Genomic DNA, 17,920 nt, shown 5'->3' on the forward strand with positions numbered 1-17,920 from the left:
TGCAGCACCTTTTTGGCTCCGGTCTTCCCCCAGAGCGCTAACCCGAGTTCAGGCGCCCACACGTCAACACATTGATTTATTTATTTTTTTACGAAACCTCTTCCTCGCACGGCGAAACTCAGACCCATGGGTTTGACACCAACGTCTCCACACACGTTGTTTTTTTCACAAACATCAAGTCAAACCATCAGTGAGACAAACAAATGTACAACCAAGTTGAACTGGATTTTAAAAGTAACACTTTTAACACAGAGCCTCGTGTCCTTAATAATCTCTGAATCCTCTTACATACCTGCCTGTGCATGAAAATCCTCAGCAGCTGAGTGTCCTGTGAAGGTACAACTGGCCCTTTTGTGTACCTGGAACTCGACAAAAGTAATGGTAATTTTAAAAAAAAAAAGAGCATAAATAAGAGTTTAAATCCCCATGACGTGGTCAACTGATAAACATGTGAAAGAGGAAAGTAAAAAGTGTATGAACTGAGCTGTGTGTGTGTGTTTTGGCTACGTCCCAGCGGCGGAGGAGCCGTACGTTTTGGGATTACTTTACAATCACCGTCGGCTGCTTTAGAAGTTGCCGGCAGTTTTGATGATCCAGACACCTCGAACACTCTCTGCTCTTTGATGAGGGATTCCTGTGGACTACAGGGCAACTATGGCTGGAGGGGCGAACACACACACACACACACACACACACACACACACACACACACACACACACGCGCACACACATGTAGGCACACACATTTAAACAGTCACTTACATGCCAGCACACACACAGACTCATGGACACTTAGAAATGGATAGCTGTAGGGGGAAACACACACACACACACACACACACACACACACACACACACACACACACACACACACACACACGGGCAGACACACACAGGACGTGTCTAGGCGGGGAGCAGATGGAAGCTGGCTTTGATTGCTTCGTTGACCTCTGACCTCAAGGTGAAAAGGTACCGGAGGGTTCAGCAAGACAAACACACACAAACACACACGCACACATGCACATGCACGCACGCACGCACACGCACGCACGCACGCGCACGCACACACACACACACACACACACACACACACAAGCTCACACACAAAACTCTCCCTCTTTTCTTTTACACACGTTCACCCTCCAGCACTTCTGCAGGACGGTCGAGCTCGTCGGGCCAAAGTGTGTGTGTGCGTGTCTGTGTGTGTGTGTGTGTGTGTGTGTGTGTGTGTGTGTGTGTGTGTGTGTGTGTGTGTGTGTAAGAGAGAGAGGGTCGACGGGTCACGTCCCACCGCATGGAGGTTAGGATCACTACCAGCTGGATTCACTTTGATCTCTCTCTCTCTCTTTCTTTCTCTCTCTCTCTCTCTCTCTCTCTCTCTCTCTCTCTCTCTCTCTCTCTCTCTCTCTCTCTCTCTCTCTCTCTCCCCTCACACAGAGTCCTACCTGTCCTCGTCTGTCACAAACTATCATTGGCCCGTTAAGACAGTTCAAAGTAATGAATGGAGGCACTGACCAGCGGCCTCTTGGTGTAGCTTGTAGCTGTTAGCTGTTAGCTGTTAGCTGTTAGCTGTTGGTGCATTGAGGCTGAGAATTCCCAACTTTCAACCGTTGATGGCGTTTGTCTTGTCTAACAGCTCATGTCTAATGTTATGCAGCTTCCGCCAACAAAAATTCCTCGTTTGTGAAAACATTTCTGGCAAATAAACGGTTTCTGATTCTCTGAACTTTCAGTCTGTATTGTAGGTTAAGCTCCAAAACAGTCCTCCTCTATCCTCCCATTTCCCATGATGCAACCCCTTTAGACATTGTGTTTGCCCTCACTTTTTTGTCCAAACCTCAATAATTCATATGCTAATCATGATGAGGATGGTGATGGTTATACATTGACGACAGTTCGGTCGGTTGTTAATACCGTTAGTATTACAGGATGTAAGTTAAATATTCACATAACACAGGAAACATCCTCAGAGTATTTAGTGGTGCTCCCCATGAGGAGGAAACCCATCTTTATATGTCAATGGAGTTTTCCCATAATAAGCATAATTCTAAAAATGATCCTGAATGATTATTTTCCCCTTGTGTGAATACCCATACAGTGCAAGACATATTAAAATAGAGCGATCAGAAATAGAAACCCACTTCTTTCACAACTCAACATCTCCACGTCGTCATCACGGTCACTTTTCCGACTGAGTTCCTCCAGAGCCGCAACGACTTGGCACGACCGCCTCCGGGGGAGCTGAACTTCATGTGTGGAAGCGGTGACGCTGCCCTTTGATGGAGCGGCGTGGCTCAGTGCTGCTGTTGCCCACCATCGCCCATGTGACCCGTCCTCGGCGCTCCGCGAGCACCCCGTGGTGTTTGGCGCCCTGAGGGCGGCGCTACGTTTGACGTACAGCCCCGACACCTCCGTTAAACTTTCCGCATTACAAGAATTGGTCCGCGCAGCGGCGTGATGGACAACATCTGACTCCATCTGCATTTATTGCTTCTTCTCTTTGTTGACGGGCCAACATTTCCATCTCGGTGACCTTTTTTATATTTGAAAACGAAGCTTTCCCCTCTTCCGAAATTGCGGGGCGTTTTATTTGGAAATCAATAAATGTCCATGAAAATAGAAGGGTGGAAACACACATTATGAGGCTCACTTTGAAACTCTCAAATTAAATCAACCGGAGCGCGACATTCTCGTCTTATCAGCGGAAAGAAATTGGCCAAACTGGTTTTCAAACGTGCGGAAAAGGCTCGATCTTTCCAGAGGAAGAACAAGGGCCCGCGCTTTCTCACCCATATGTTCCTGACGTTATTACAAACTGTGTGTTCTTGAAATGACTGAAAACCTTCGGAAAGGAAAGGGAGTGATTTGATGTGTGTTTTCCCTCCTGACAGGAACACTTTAATGGTCAAATAATCAGAACAATATGTTTGTTCTTGTTAAATGCACCAAAATGCCCCCCTCCCTCTCTTTTACATGACACGTACACACAAACGCACGCCGACGCGGTCCACTTCCTTCCCTTATCAAAGCGTTTTTTTTTTTTCATACTTTCTCCCGGATCTGATTCAGTAGGTGTGTCACGTGTACAGACTCGGTGCTCCACGAGCGCCACATGGCCGCTGTTTACCGGCAGGGGCCCGTTAAGTTCCCCCCCGCCGCCGCCGCCGCTGCCGCCGCCGCCGCCGCCGCCGCCCTCGCTAAGCAGCGGACATCAAACGGAAGCGGAGACGTGTGACTTCACGACTGATGGCCTGACCTGACAGACTGATTAAGCCGTCTGGACGGAGATGAGTGTATGGCTGTGTGCGTTGTGGCTGCTCGACTGTGTGTGTGTGTGTGTGTGTGTGTGTGTGTTATTGATGGAGGGATCCTATAACTTGCTGCAGCTGTGACCAGAGCCGCATCAGCCTCCCCCTTCTGCTCCGTCTTCATTAGGAGCTTGATTTATCGAGAAATCCCGAAGAACACTGATTTATCGTTCACGCTAAATGAAGTTTAGGGAATAAAGTTGAAAAACGAATGTGGTCCACCCTCTCAGTCCCATTCATTTCACATTTGCCGTGACGAAAGGATGCAGATGTCCCGACGGACCGTGAACTCTGGTTCCACTAAGAATGCCGCGTTCACCTGCTACGCTTCTCCGCGGCCGTAAAACTATCCAAATTTCACTTGATACAAAAGGAAGAGACAAAATATACGACTGTCCTTTCGTTTACATCACTCCTTCTACGGTTATTTTTTTTCACTACCGAGTGGTTAAGCTCTGCACTTAAACTTGCATCCTGTCTGGAACTGAAAAACCCAGACTCATGTTAATGTAATCTTAGCACAATTTGTGTGTGTGTGTGTGTGTGTGTGTGTGTGTGTGTGTGTGTGTGTGTTGACGTCTTTCAGCAGCCCTGCCCCGCAGCGCTGCAAGTCTGATTAGGTTTCTGCAGTCAAACTCTCTCTAGACTCTGTCATTAGTGTCATTTCACTAATGTTTGACTAAAAATACCTTCAGGAGCGTACTATTAAAACACAGCGGGCCGTGTTAATCGTCTTGAAACACTGAGCGCCTCTCTCTCTCCCTCTCTCTCTCTCTCTCTCTCTCTCTCTCGCCTGTCATTCACTCTTGCCCTCTCGCTCACTCTGTAATACTTCACTCTTGTTCTCTGTCATGTCACACACACATTTCTTTTTCTTAATCTCTCCTCGTCTGCCTCTCATGAGTCCTATTACCAGATGCTATCGAGCTCTCGCTGAATGTGTCTCTCCACTCCCTAATGGTTCAGCTATTACAGATTATGTTTTGATTCAAAGACAGACAGACGGGGAGGGAGTGTGTGTGTGTGTGTGTGTGTGTGTGTGTTCATGTGTGAGCGCGTGCATGCAAGTTCACTGTATTTCGGGAGGAGTTTTTTTCTGAATCAAAGCCTTGGCTTTTCTCAAACTAACCATGATGATTATTATTAGCTCTGTATTAGACCATCAAAAACATGTGTTTTGGGCGTTATGCCAACAGAAACATAGCTCTATGACAACACACTGCTCCTCAGTGAGCGCTGGGCATTTCGGCAAGTCATTTTGAGCACTTGTTGGAATCCATTATTTTAATACGAGAGTGCAGCAGCATACGTTGATGTCATTTTGTTTCGTAGGTTTTGGGAGGACAAAGTCATAAAAACAAGCACCTTGAAAATATCTCCCTGACTTTGATCTCTTCTTAATTCTTTCTTTCTCCGTCCCTTTAAGATGAAGGGCGGTTCAGGCTGCATGTGTCCCTGGATGGGCTCCAGCAGAAACCATACATGTGTTTGCATATGTGTGTGTGTGTGTGTGTGTGTGTGGGTGTCTGCGAGCCGAGGTGTACGGCAGGGTGGAGAACTTCTGATGACACACACAGACACACGCAGTGTAGACAGCTGTGCTCCAGATGTGCTCTGCAGAGTCACGTCTGAAACCCATTTGTTGTCTTTGCGGATGGTGGCCATCAGGACCAGTCGTCAAGGAAACACCGGACTCGCTGACCCCTCCGCTCGGGTACCGATCAATCAAAGTGATGACCGCGCGCTCCGCGGCCGGTTGCTCCACGCGGCCGGTTGCTCCACGCGGCCGGTTGCTCCACGCGGCAACGAGCTGGAGCTCCAGCGTTTGGAAAGCTGAGTCGTAAACGTCTATAACTCCTCTCATGTCAATATCAACCTGAAGCACAGTGAAGGGCCGGTTTTAAATACTTCTTTCATGTCTAAAACTGCAGATTGTAAATGCGGCAATAATTCATCAGAGATGTTCCCATCCTCAAAAACATTAAAGGTCATTAAAGGTTTTCCTATTATTAAACTGTTCTGCGCTTGGCGCCGAACAACCTTTTGGATGCATTTTCCTCCACATAAAACATTCTCAAAAGAGCTTTTTCTTTTTTTTATCATTCTTTTCCGTGTTTAGAGTGACGAAGGCAGTTTTTCTTCTTTTTTCCGACTTTCGCTGCTCCTTTGTGCTTCTTTAGGGCCACCGAATGTGTTTTGCGTTACCTCACGCGCTCACACGTTCAAATTAAAGCAAGATATAGGAGCAAAATGAAGCCTACACTCGTTCATAACTCTCCATATCACTGGTCAAGACCTCCACTGGGTACCTTTAAATTACCGTTCAAGTTCGACAAATCAGTTGTGTGTATTTCACACAGGCAAAACGAAAAGATGAAACGAATGCAGAGGCGTTCAAACTAATTTCAGTGGCGTTTTTTTTTTCCACTGATCTTTCCTGTAGTCGCTCTCACTCACCTTAATATTCAATCAGTGAGGATGGAGTTGTGGGGTTTGGCACGAGGATGAGACGGCAGGTCACATAGCTCTTCCACAGGTTAATCCAGCCCACCGGACCACCTGCCGAACCCGTCTGTCTCCTCACCTCTCCATCTGTCTTTCCCCCCAATTTACTGTCTATATCTGACTGATTGAGCCGTATGCAACGCGACACCCATCTGTTTTGTGTCGGCAGTAAAAAAAAAAAACAATACGGTCCAAATTAAGACGCTTCACGCTATGTCGGACCGACATATTGAGCACATCGACCGGTGCGAGATGGCCCAGTGAGGATGCTTTGTGGGGGCCGTTAAAAAGCAATCCGGGCTGGGTGAGACCTTCCTCCACGCTGTGCCTCAGTGACTGAAAGACTCCACAAAACACTTTGTGTTTGCCGAGGAGCGACACGCCTGCAACCGTGAAGTGACATGCACGGGAGAGACAATTCATGCAGACACACACACGTAACACAAACATGGCAATTCTAATAAAATCTCTTTCTATCTCTAATGTCTTTCTCTTCTGCCCTCTTCTGTCTTTTCTACCCTGAATGGTGCCAGGCAGGCAAGGAAAAATAATGTTGGCAAACGTTTAAAACGTTTAATCGTTGGAGTGTTTAAAACGATAAATTGATGGAGATTAGTAAAAGTGTTCTATAGGAAGACTTGCATGATAACATAACTAGATTTTCAAGGTTTGATTAGTTTTGGGCACTGTGGATGTTGACTGAATCCAGTATGAAAGATCTTAATCACAGCAGCCTTCATGACCTCCGACCTTGCCGAGTCTTTTATCTGTCCTTTTCAGCATTTTGGTGTAATTTATCATCTCTGTGTTGGAGCTTAGTACACACACACACACACACACACACACACACACACACACACACACACACACACACACACAGTGTGGAGGAGTAAAAAGCCAATACCTGATCAATACACCTGTTCAACAGGCATAAACATGATGTAAAGCGCTATTTTAAAAGTCACTAATCCAGCAGCATACATCACTGAGTAATATTATTTATTAATGTATTTTATATGTTTTCGCTGTTGTAAACATTATTGTGAGACATATTTTACTTTGTTTAGCATATAAATACATTCTTAACCTGTTCTGAGTTCATCCTAAACACTATATTAGAAAGTAATGAAAGATAACTGATATGATCGGTTAAAATCGTCACGTTATTATTCCAATCCGACACGTCCTTGTTCTTGTTTAGTTTTAGCTCGTCATGGGCAGATGTCCTGCGTTCACTTGACTAACAGAGCTAACAGCTGCTCGGCCTCAGTGACGGACTTATCCGTGACGGAGGAGCAGGTCCAACATTTCAGAGACGATATCTCTGAGCGTCCAGAGCCAGATTACATTTGATGACATGATGATGGTTTAATCCATATTCATATTTATTACTTCCATTTCTGGTAAATAATAACTTTGTTCACTGATGTTTTGACTCTTTTTCCATTTCTATTATCTCTTCCTCATTCAAGACATTGACCTCTCGTCTCCATCGGCCGCCGACTTCCTTTATCTCTCTCTCTGTTATTTCTGAAGGGCTGTGCTCCAGTTTTTCTTTGTCTTCAGCTCTTCATCTCTCCCCCCCCCCCTCTCCCTCCGACTTGCTCCTCAGGTCGGGTCTGGTAGTGATCATACACGCCGGCTGCTTCAAAACCAGCAGAGCTAATGCAGAGCAGGACGAGAGCTGTGATGTAGGCAGAGAGAGGGAGGAGGACTCCAAGGCGAGGACTTAATAACGGCGAGGCCGAGCGAGAGCGGGGGTCCGGGGAGAGATGAGAGAGATTGTGTGTTGAGGTAATTCATCGCCCAGAGAAAACAGAGGCGGGCGTCACAAAGGGAAGAATAAAAGTACGACGGTAATAATCCAAATATTTGTGCGCTCGGAGGTAAAGGCTGAGTGTGTGCGAGTGTAACATTGTGATTTGCCATCAGGTTTGTATTTCATGTACCAGGGCCCACAGCTGGGTCTGCATTTTAAACTCTCATTCATCCATTTGCCGAGCACTCCATCAAGAGAACCCGTTTTCCTGTCCATACATCATGGTTTCATCTCTCCTTCCGGCCATTTCTCATCAAATTGATGCTGTAAAAAAATGCCGTAAAGCACCTTGCTGGACATTATTTCTCCGTCCTTTCATCCCTCCAGCACCTCGTATACTTGCTTGAACCATTCACATCCCGAGGTACCAGGAGACGCGCGTTACCTCTCAATCGCTCGCCTGCATTTCATTTGTCATGTCATTCACCAGAGATCCCCTGCTGATACACATTTAAAAACTCCTTTTTATCTTCCGACATCCGGATTTCTGTTTTTTAAGAAAACCCTTTCATCTTCTCATCATTGTACAATCCAAGAGTTACGATTGAGGAAATGCTTCTTCTTTTCTTTACGTCAGGAAACAAATGCAACGTTGGCTTTCAGTCCAAACCGTGAAAAAACATCAGTTATTGAAATGTTAATGTTCCATCTATTACTTTGTAAGGGGAGAGAGGTCACGAGTAAAAAAAAATACTGACTACGAAACCGTCTATGGAGCAAAATCATGTTGACATATTGAAAAGAATAGCAAGCAGCTAACGAGAGGAGTGTGACTCAACACCTCCTCCATTGTAAAAAGACCTTTGATGAACGCATGTTGGTCCCCTCACCCTTCTATCTCTACTACCATTCATCTTTCCATCCTCTGTTCAATAATCCATATGCTAATAACGTATCACATATCAACTGTGTCCTGTATCCATCTATTATTATTCCCACACTTCCCCTCTTCGTCCCATTTCGTGCTATCTGTTTCCCATTAAAGTGTCTGTGATTACGTGGTGAGACTGTTCCTGTACTATACAATGGAAGGGGACGATGACTTGCACATGTGGATGGAGATGGGACAGAGGTAGAGAAAGAGGAGAAGTCCGAGGGGAGCACACGTGAAGGGAGGGGAGGGTGAAAGTGAAGGTTTGTAGCAGAAAGAGAGCGGGAAACAGAAGAATCCGGAACGAGGGATGAGAGAGGGAAGTGCAGGCAGAGGATGAGACGTTGAGAGATGACGTCGCTCGTTCACGTTACCTTGCTGTGGAAAGACTTTCACCGTTGCAGAGTGGAAGTTATGCGGGCTCATGGAAGGGCAGGTCCTCATTACTTTTCCGCATTCTTTGCTCACCACATCTCTGTCTTTCTTTACGTCTCAGTTTCTGCTTTCTTTCAATTTTCATTCAATTCAATCACGCTGCGCTGGCACCAAAGCAAAGAGCGACTTTGCCAAAGCGTCAAGAAGATCAACATCCTCCTGTTTCTGTGCGTTGTGTCCGTCTATCTGTCTCCTCTTCCCTCTTTCCCCGATCACGGCGCTCTCTTTCTCCTCTTTCTTCTTCTTTTGTCTCACCTCCTCGTCTCGTTTCTCTCGCTCTCCGTGGTCCTCTTTGGAGTGTCAGCCTAATCTCCATTGACGTATCAATCACAGCTGCTTTGTTGTTGTCCCTTCGACTTGACCTTTGTGCGTGTGTGTGTGTGTGTGTGTGTGTGCACGTGCGCGTTCATAGGAGCGCATGCGCGTCTATCAACGTGTAAAAATATTAACACGTCACCACACTCTCCTCACTGCTGTCCATTGATGGTGATTAGTAGCAGGTGTTGGCTCTGAATTTGAAAACACACAGAGATTCACACACACACACACACACACACACACACACACACACACACACACACACACACACACACACACGAGTGCAGACACACACACACACACACACACTCATGATAGCTGTGATTTATGGGGCTGGGACCTATGGGTTGCTGGAACAACACGGTCCTACCTCGAAGATAACATATGAAGCACGCACATGCACGTAATGCACACATGCGTATGGCATAGACACACATAGACGCACAGAGACACACATAGACACACAGAGACGCACATCAACACACATAGACACACACAGACACACATAGATGCACTCGCACGCACATTTTTGTCTGACATGGCTGGCTCCTTTCAGTCCAGAGGTGAGATCAGACGTTAAAGATCTAGCGATGAAAACACTCCCCATGGAAACGGCACTTATTCATCGTCAGGAGGAGATACAGGGCCTTCACAATTTCTTATTTTTTTGTGTGTTTATTTCTCTGGCCTGGCAAGACACCTGAAATAGCATTCCTGGACGGAGCAGACGTATTTCAACATCCAGCTCAGTGTCTGAACTGGCTGGTGGTCGCATCATTAATCCTTTCATCTTCTGACAGTTGAAAAAGAGGAGAACATTGCTCATAATGTGCTCACGTAGTACATGATTCAATACAGTACTAGTGTAGCGAGGTGAATGCACTGAATGGTATGTACCGGATGACTTGTGAGCAGCGCTTCACGAGGCTGTTACTTTGCTTAACGGTGCATTTACGCGTCAGACATCCGCTGTCGTTGTATGAATGAATAATATTGCAGGCTTGAATCAGTCTCATTGCACGTAACAATTCAAACGTGGCTTTGGACGTTATGATCACATAAATGTCACACAGTCCCATTATAAGGGCCCTATTTATGTCTTTGTTTTAATCTGCGTAATGGAGAGAAACTCTAAAAACTTTTAACCCGAGGCTTAATCTCATAAACGCTGCCATTTTGACTCATGATGTTATCACTGTTTTTGAAACAAAATCCCACTTGATTATGCAAATAGAGATACTATTTAATATTTAAGTGCTAAAAAAAAGGAGCAAAAACAAGAAGTACTCACTGGGCAACACAGTCACGTTTCCTGACTCTGTGAGAAGAGGCAAGTGCAAAGTTAGGCTGGCCCGAAGTGAAAATGGCCACGATAATGAGGATAACATACTGTGAAAAATCCCAGAATTTCATTTTAATATGAATAAAATATGTCCAGCATTACACAACCTCAACCAGCTGAGGGAAAATCCTCAAAGCTTTAGGCCCATTTCTCCCATTAAGGCAAACAAATACCGCCGAAAATGAGTCCATCCATTTGAAATTCTCTGTAGTTTTTACACGACCGACGGCGGGACAATGAGGCCGGTCTTTAATGTCAAGGTGCGAGCTACACACAACACACAATGACCAGCGTAGGCGCGCGAGGCCAGATGAACAGACGAAGGCCCTCACACACCTCGCTGTGACTCAGAACAGAGCGACCTCTCAAGCACGCCGACGGCAGCGTAAGCTATCGCTACTTATTCAATACTGATTAAGATAGTACCTCAATTTGTTTTGGGATTTCTTTTCCCCGAGAGGAAGACAAAACTATTAATTCTATTCAAGCTAATTTGCGCTCGGCAGCATTTCAGAGGAGGTCTCGGATGGCAACACGGTGAGAGAGAGAGAGAGAGAAAGAACAACATGAAGACAAAGAGCGTTAAACCCTGGAGTCGTCTCAGCGAGTTCCAGTCTGCCGCGTTACAGACAGACCATTAGTACTACTGCCAGTGCTAATCACTCCCAATAGACACCGCACTGCTTCTGCCTCCACTTCCACTCACGCAAACTCTGCTCAGTTGGACTGTTTTGTCTCTCGGCCTCCGGTTGTTACCTGCTGCCGCTGTTTACCTGCAGGATCCAAAACAGTTCAGTTTGAAGTGATAATACATGTCCTTGCTTCTCTTCTCCGTCTCTTTACGTCTTCCTCCTCCTTCTCTGCAGGATGCTCCTCTTCCCACTACCCCTTTGCTCCATTTATTAATCAAGCTAATTGATTCATTGATGGGGAGTTTTGAAACGCATTGTAAAGCAGAAAATTAAATCACGTTCAATACCTATTCAGCTCTTTCTCTCCCTCTCTCACACACTCACACACACACACACACACACACACACACACACACACACACACACACACACACACACACACACATACACAGACCTCAACGACGATTCAAAGACTACTGTTTTGTTAAAGAGAACTAATGCAGTGGAACGGCTTCACTTAACATAATTAAGTCTGTGTGAGACAGAGACTTGCTGTATGGGACACACATGGTCTGGTGTGGAAGTATTTAAGTCTGTGTGTGCATATGTGCTTCAGGTTGATGATGCGTCAGGTTGCAGGGACGCGTCAGGTTGCAGGGACGCGTCAGGTTGTAGGAACGCGTCAGGTTGCAGGGACGCGTCAGGTTGCGGGGATGCGTCAGGTTGCAGGGACACGTCAGGTTGTCAGGACGCGTCAGGTTGCGGGGACGAGTCGGGTTGCAGGGATGCATCAGGTTGCAGGGACACGTCATGTTGCGGGGACGCGTCAGGTTGTAGGAACGCGTCAGGTTGCAGGGACGCGTCAGGTTGCGGGGATGCGTCAGGTTGCAGGGACACGTCAGGTTGTCAGGACGCGTCAGGTTGCGGGGACGCGTCAGGTTGCGGGGACGCGTCAGGTTGCGGGGATGCGTCAGGTTGCAGGGACGCGTCAGGTTGCAGGGACGCGTCAGGTTGCAGGGACGCGTCAGGTTGTAGGGATGCGTCAGGTTGCGGGGACGCGTCAGGTTGCGGGGACGCGTCAGGTTGCGGGGACGCGTCAGGTTGCGGGGATGCGTCAGGTTGCGGGGACGCGTCAGGTTGCGGGGACGCGGCAGGTTGTAGGGACGCGTCAGGTTGAGGGGACTCAAACAAAAAGCTGATAACCAAAAGATTTACTATTTATTTCTGGGTTAAGACCTCTTGTTTGTGAAAATTATTAGGTTAGCTTAGCATAATCCAGGGATATAATGAAAGGGAATTCAATGTCCTCACAACTGGAGAAAAACACACGTGTGTGTGTGTGTATGTGTGTGTGTGTGTGTGTGTGTGTGTGTGTGTGTGTGTGTGTATCAATATACGGCCACATATGTTCCGCAACATGATTAACCACGGCTGCCTAATTTCAATGAGCCGTGGTACAACATTATTTACATTTTGAATGAACATCTCCACGGTGTTAATGGTATCCATCCATCATTGTTCAATAACAGCAATATAGCTTTAATGGATTCTCACATTTGATACAGTTACACGCGTTGTTGAATTAATCATCTTCACGGAGAGAAAGAGATGAGGAAAAATGAAAAGAATGAGAGGAGACAAACGAGAGAAAGGGGTCAGAGAGGCACTAGAAACAAGAGCTGGTCTGTCTAACAAGCTCACCGTGGAACGCCAACGTCCTCGTTTTACCCCTTTCTTTCTGTGCATTTTCCCTCTGCAATCCAATTAATGGGAAATGCCATGGAAGTTTAATAAAATATAATCAAATTAGGTGTTGTTTGTCAGAAGGAAAGAAGAAAGTTGCATTTAAAATGAGTGGAAACTTAACAATTAGCGCGTGCAATGAGGCGGGCGGTTCGTTTGGTGCTAACGTGAGCGAGGCTTTATGGGTTGTTGGTGTTCGACGACGTGGGATTGGCAAGGAACAAATGAAACACCAACAGCGTAGAGGAAGTTACACAAATGCTGCGACCTGGTCCAGGAAGATGGATGACAAGACACCTTTTCCTCTCAACCGGTTCATTTCAAATAAATAAACCAGGATATTTTGAAGAGATGGTTCAATGGACCGATCTCCATGATACTTGATGCATCAATGCTGCAGTTATGTACTATTAATCTGCCATGCACGTTGCTTGTTCTTCCAGTAAATAACATGTTAAATATTAAGTATGTTTATCTGATGCACTCGTATTTGTGACTGCATGACGTTTGTCATCACCTTCCACAGTCAACCAGGTTAAACGCTCGCAGAGCTCAAACACTGATGCAGCGCTTCAGAGCTTCTCGCTTCCTCATAATCTATTTCTTGCTAATAGCTTCCTATTACTCAAGGCAGTAATTAATCTCCCAGGGCCACATGAGGGATTTGGGTTTCCATATGTCATAATTTAACAAATACATTCCATGAGCTGAGGGATAAATAGAAGATAAATGAAAGGTTTGTGAGAGTAGAGGAAAACCGATTTAGAGAGGAAAGCGGTAGCAATAGCTTCTAGTTTAATGATACATGGGAGATATTAAAATGTTGCAGTCTGGATCCATGGTAACTCACAGTCGTAACTGACACTGTTTTGATTTTATGATGAAAGCATGATGATGAAAGCATTGGAAATGAGGATAATAATATTTTAGTGTGTTTGCGGTCGCGTGTTTGCCGACGTGGAAACCTTTAGTATTAGTTTCGAAGAGATGTTGAGTAAATGTTGAGTGTATCCTTAAAAATTAGATTCCCGCCGCTTTCAAGAAGTGATGTCGAGCCAACTCTTGTGAAAATAAAATCTGGGTTTATAAATCCATTTAGGAAAGTACATGTTAGTGGCTGCAGGGCTTCGAGGCGTTTACCTTCTAACTGCGAACCGTTTTCATATCCGACATTTATAGTTTTACAAACGCTGGATGACGGATCACAAGGAGCGAGCTTCCCGATACAAAATGACTTTCTGTAAATCCGAGCGTGAAAGTTGCGCTCACATTTTGCAACCGGGTTGACTTTGAGTTAAAACTAAAATATGAACTGGTTTCTTCATGAAAGTCGCTTCCCACCATTAGAAGCATGACTTTCGACTTATGAGTCATCTTCAGAAATGATTCAGTAAAATGTTGGACTATAAACTACCTGTGGTTTCCAAATATTTGCCAAAGCGATTTCAGGAAGTGTTTCTTTCCCCAAACTGGATGTGTTGTGTTTTGCAACGGAGCCGATTCAATCTCACTCCTCACTAAGAAGCAACAGCAGAATCGGACCCCCTGTCTGGCCATAAATCCATCAGGTTTAGCTTTTCCACATTCAGCTGATGCAGATTGATAGCCCTACCCTGGGAGGTAAACACACACACACACACACACACACACACACACACACACACACACACACATGCACACACATGCACAGACACACATGCACCTACATATAGTTAATCATGTTTGTGAAGGTCCAGCGGGGATGAAGAGAAAATCTGGAATACTAGTTGAACTCTGTCTTCCGTGTGTGTGTGTGTGTGTGTGTGTGTGTGTGTGTGTGTGTGTGTGTGTGTAACTTGGCCTTTTGCCCTGTCCCTCCACGAGCCACGCGGCAAGAGGTCCTACTCCGGATTATCCCCACGAGTCCGACGCACACAGACACACACAGACACTCGCTAACCACGGCAGTCCGCTGTGGGTCGTCCACCACACTGCCTGTCAGCCCTAAGCCCCGCCTCCAGCTGTCAGAAGCTTCCTGTCCCCTTCCTGTTTCTGTCAGACGCAACACAGCGGCCTTCTTCTGCACATAGGCGCCTCATTCATTCATCACCATTACATTCATTCTAATAGGAGCTTCTGATAGCGTGCTTTTTCTACCTGTTGGGTGTCTTTCATCACATAACTGCTACTACACACAGTCATGTAGTGCATACGTGTGTGTGTGTGTGTGTGTGTGTGTGTGTGTGTTGAGTAAAACCAGTGTCCCCAGTATGCCCAGTAATGTTTAATTGCTCAAATTAACCTGTTACTATGGTAATTAACCTGGGCAACAGTTCTGTCAACATTATAATGACAAACAGATGGCACCACTGCTGCCAACCCTGACACACACACACACACACACACACACACACACACACACACACACACACACATACGTAAAGACAGTTACCTTCTCAAACTATATGTCCTTGCACTTTGATGTGGACACACACAACCTGCAGAAGGTTATGCAAACAGAACCTTCTTTTTACCTCTCTCCAACACGCACGCACACACACACACACACACACACACACACACACACACACACACACGCATGCACGCACACATGCATGTGTGTGCCTGTGTTTGTGTACATTGCATACAAATGCAAAGAAATACACTTCACTTTTGAACATACATTTTGTGTTTATTTGTAATCCCCATTAGCTCTCACCGTGGCACAACAAGTAATGGAGATAAACATTATTACAAAAGCAATTTATTTTTGTATTAATATGATGTGAAACATAAATTAATCATTTGCATATCTGCGAGAGTGAAAAATGGTATTGAACAGTTAAAATAATAATATAAACAGTGCTCAGTCAGACAGCATTGTGGATGTACAACAAGCATTTAGGTTCCTCTCCAATCGGCCGGTAAGACTGCTGTGCATATTAATGATGAGAGCACACCTTCAGCCACATTAAAGGTCATGAGCACTAAGTATTGTTCAGTATTAGCTGAGCTAATGTTAAGACCTGCGCATCAGCGTCAGTATGTTCACCTTTTTGTTGAAGCTTGGTTTGTAGCTTTTTTAGCAACACAGGCTCAACGAATGTTGATCTTTCAGGTACAGTTTCCGTCCTGAGGACATGATTAAAGACCAGTTTGCCCACCATCGAGGTAAGGAGCCCTGACCGCTCACACAGCGGCTGCCATGAGACGTCCCCATATGGAACCCAGTAGTAATTGTGTGAGGATTTACAGCGTCACCGCCACAGCTTCCCCTCGGCGCTCTCCGTTGTTATCCCGCTGACTGGCTGCGTGACGGTTTCCGATGGGAACAACAGACATTAAATGATTCTCGAGCACACTGTCGGATGGTGTAATCAGTGGAGCACGATGGGGGCTTTGATTTGATTACTTCCCGGTGTTTCGGCCAATCAGGACCCATTTTTTGCTGACATTGCAATGTCTGATCTGATCAAGGGAAAGACCCTGCGATAGCAAAGAGGGAGACATTGTAATGCATCATGAAGGCGAGGCTTGAAAGAGATGGAGGCAGACTGAGAGAAATCAAAAAAAAGTCAGAGACAGAGAAAGAGAAACAACATGGTGCTGATGGAAAGACGCAGAGAGAGGGAGCCTTATCTTGATGAAAAGCAGACCCCCGTTAAAGTCCCTGCGTGTGTGTGTCTGTGTGTGTTTGATAAGTCTGTGTCGGGACAGTTCGATGGCTGTTGGAATAGTTACCAGGCGGAGACGCCGCCTCCCTCCTCTCACCTCCACCACGGGGTCCAATCAGCCGCTTCCCCTCTGACGAAGAGCAGAGCTCGCACATTAGCACAATCACTTCCCTTGATTATAGCAGGTTAGCAATTTACTGTCCGCTACACACATTTGTTGTGTTTTCGTCACCTTGCAGGAGAGTATTTACCTCCCTGTTTTATTCCAAAATGCTCAAAAGGCCTCAGAGTCTCAACTATTTCTTCACGGTTATGGAGAGACTCGAGGATATGATCCCAGCTATGACTATCAAATCCAACAGAACACTATCCTATTAAGATACGACGTCTCAAATAACGTCACACAGTCACACATGTTGTTGGAACCCACACCAAGAATGAGCAACTATACAATTGATTTGCTGTCTTAAAGTAAAATGTTGTCGATGTTTTTCAACGCTTGGGAAAGTTCTTGAGTCCCCTCAGCACGGCAACGTGTCAGTCGTAACAGATTAAAAGTCTTATTGAAAGTTTTAATCCAAACGCCTGTCGTCAGGTGAATGAACTAAGACTTATTCACGCTGACGTGTATTTAAAAAAAAACAGGATTAAGAACTTGATCACCTTCAGAAGTGTGTGTCTTTGTGTGTGTCTTTGTGTGTGTGTGTGTGTGTGTGTGTGTGTGTCTTAAGAGGGCGTCAGTCTGGGTCACGAGGAGAGAAAGTGTCCACGGGGACAGTGAGGCAAGATAGGAAACAGACTCTGCTTCAGATAAACACAATCCTCCTGCTTGTCAAGGTCACATGCAGTGTGTACACTTGTGTGTGTGTGTGTGTGTTTGTGTGTATGCATGCAGCCGTTGTGCAGTCGCTCTATATGCGCGTGGGTATATATATGCGCGTCTGTGTATCTGTGTGCATGTGTGGCGGAGTCATGGAGGGCACATCTGGACAAGTGTCACTACTTTCAAGCTCCATCCTAACCCGCCCCATTTTTACGTGCAAAGAGTAAACGTCGACATCCGCCTTTGCCAATTATTCATGATAACGTTTTCAACCCTGTCAAACCAGACTGTCGCTGTGAATTAGGCTTCAGCAGACAAACAAGGGGAAATAAAGCTGCTTTTAATTGGCCCATATTCTGGTTATTCTCCCGTTGTTTTATTGCACGTCATATCAGTAAGAAAGAAATAGTTCATTTTCAGATATGTGGCTGTTGCAGTATTTGTGGATCTCTTTTCAGGCACAAAAACTGC

The 17,920-nt window shown here is 45.7% G+C and overlaps 1 protein-coding gene and 1 long non-coding RNA gene across 2 annotated transcripts in view; both read left to right on the top strand.

The window, feature by feature from the left end:
* Window positions 1–370, top strand: part of LOC137796225 (uncharacterized) — a 23,134-nt gene extending 22,764 nt beyond the window's left edge. Inside the window, exon 3 of the long non-coding RNA XR_011078574.1 lies at window positions 1–370. This exon is cut by the window's left edge and continues 731 nt beyond it. This is a non-coding gene — a long non-coding RNA (uncharacterized lncRNA).
* The window catches only part of slit3 (slit homolog 3 (Drosophila)), a 232,179-nt gene that overhangs the window by 69,048 nt on the left and 145,211 nt on the right, over window positions 1–17,920 (top strand). The window lies entirely within an intron of this gene.

The sequence above is a fragment of the Clinocottus analis genome, unplaced genomic scaffold (assembly GCF_023055335.1).
Source record: "Clinocottus analis isolate CAN_PGR_092001 unplaced genomic scaffold, fCliAna1.0.p SCAF_10, whole genome shotgun sequence".
Lineage (NCBI taxonomy): Eukaryota > Metazoa > Chordata > Actinopteri > Perciformes > Cottidae > Clinocottus > Clinocottus analis.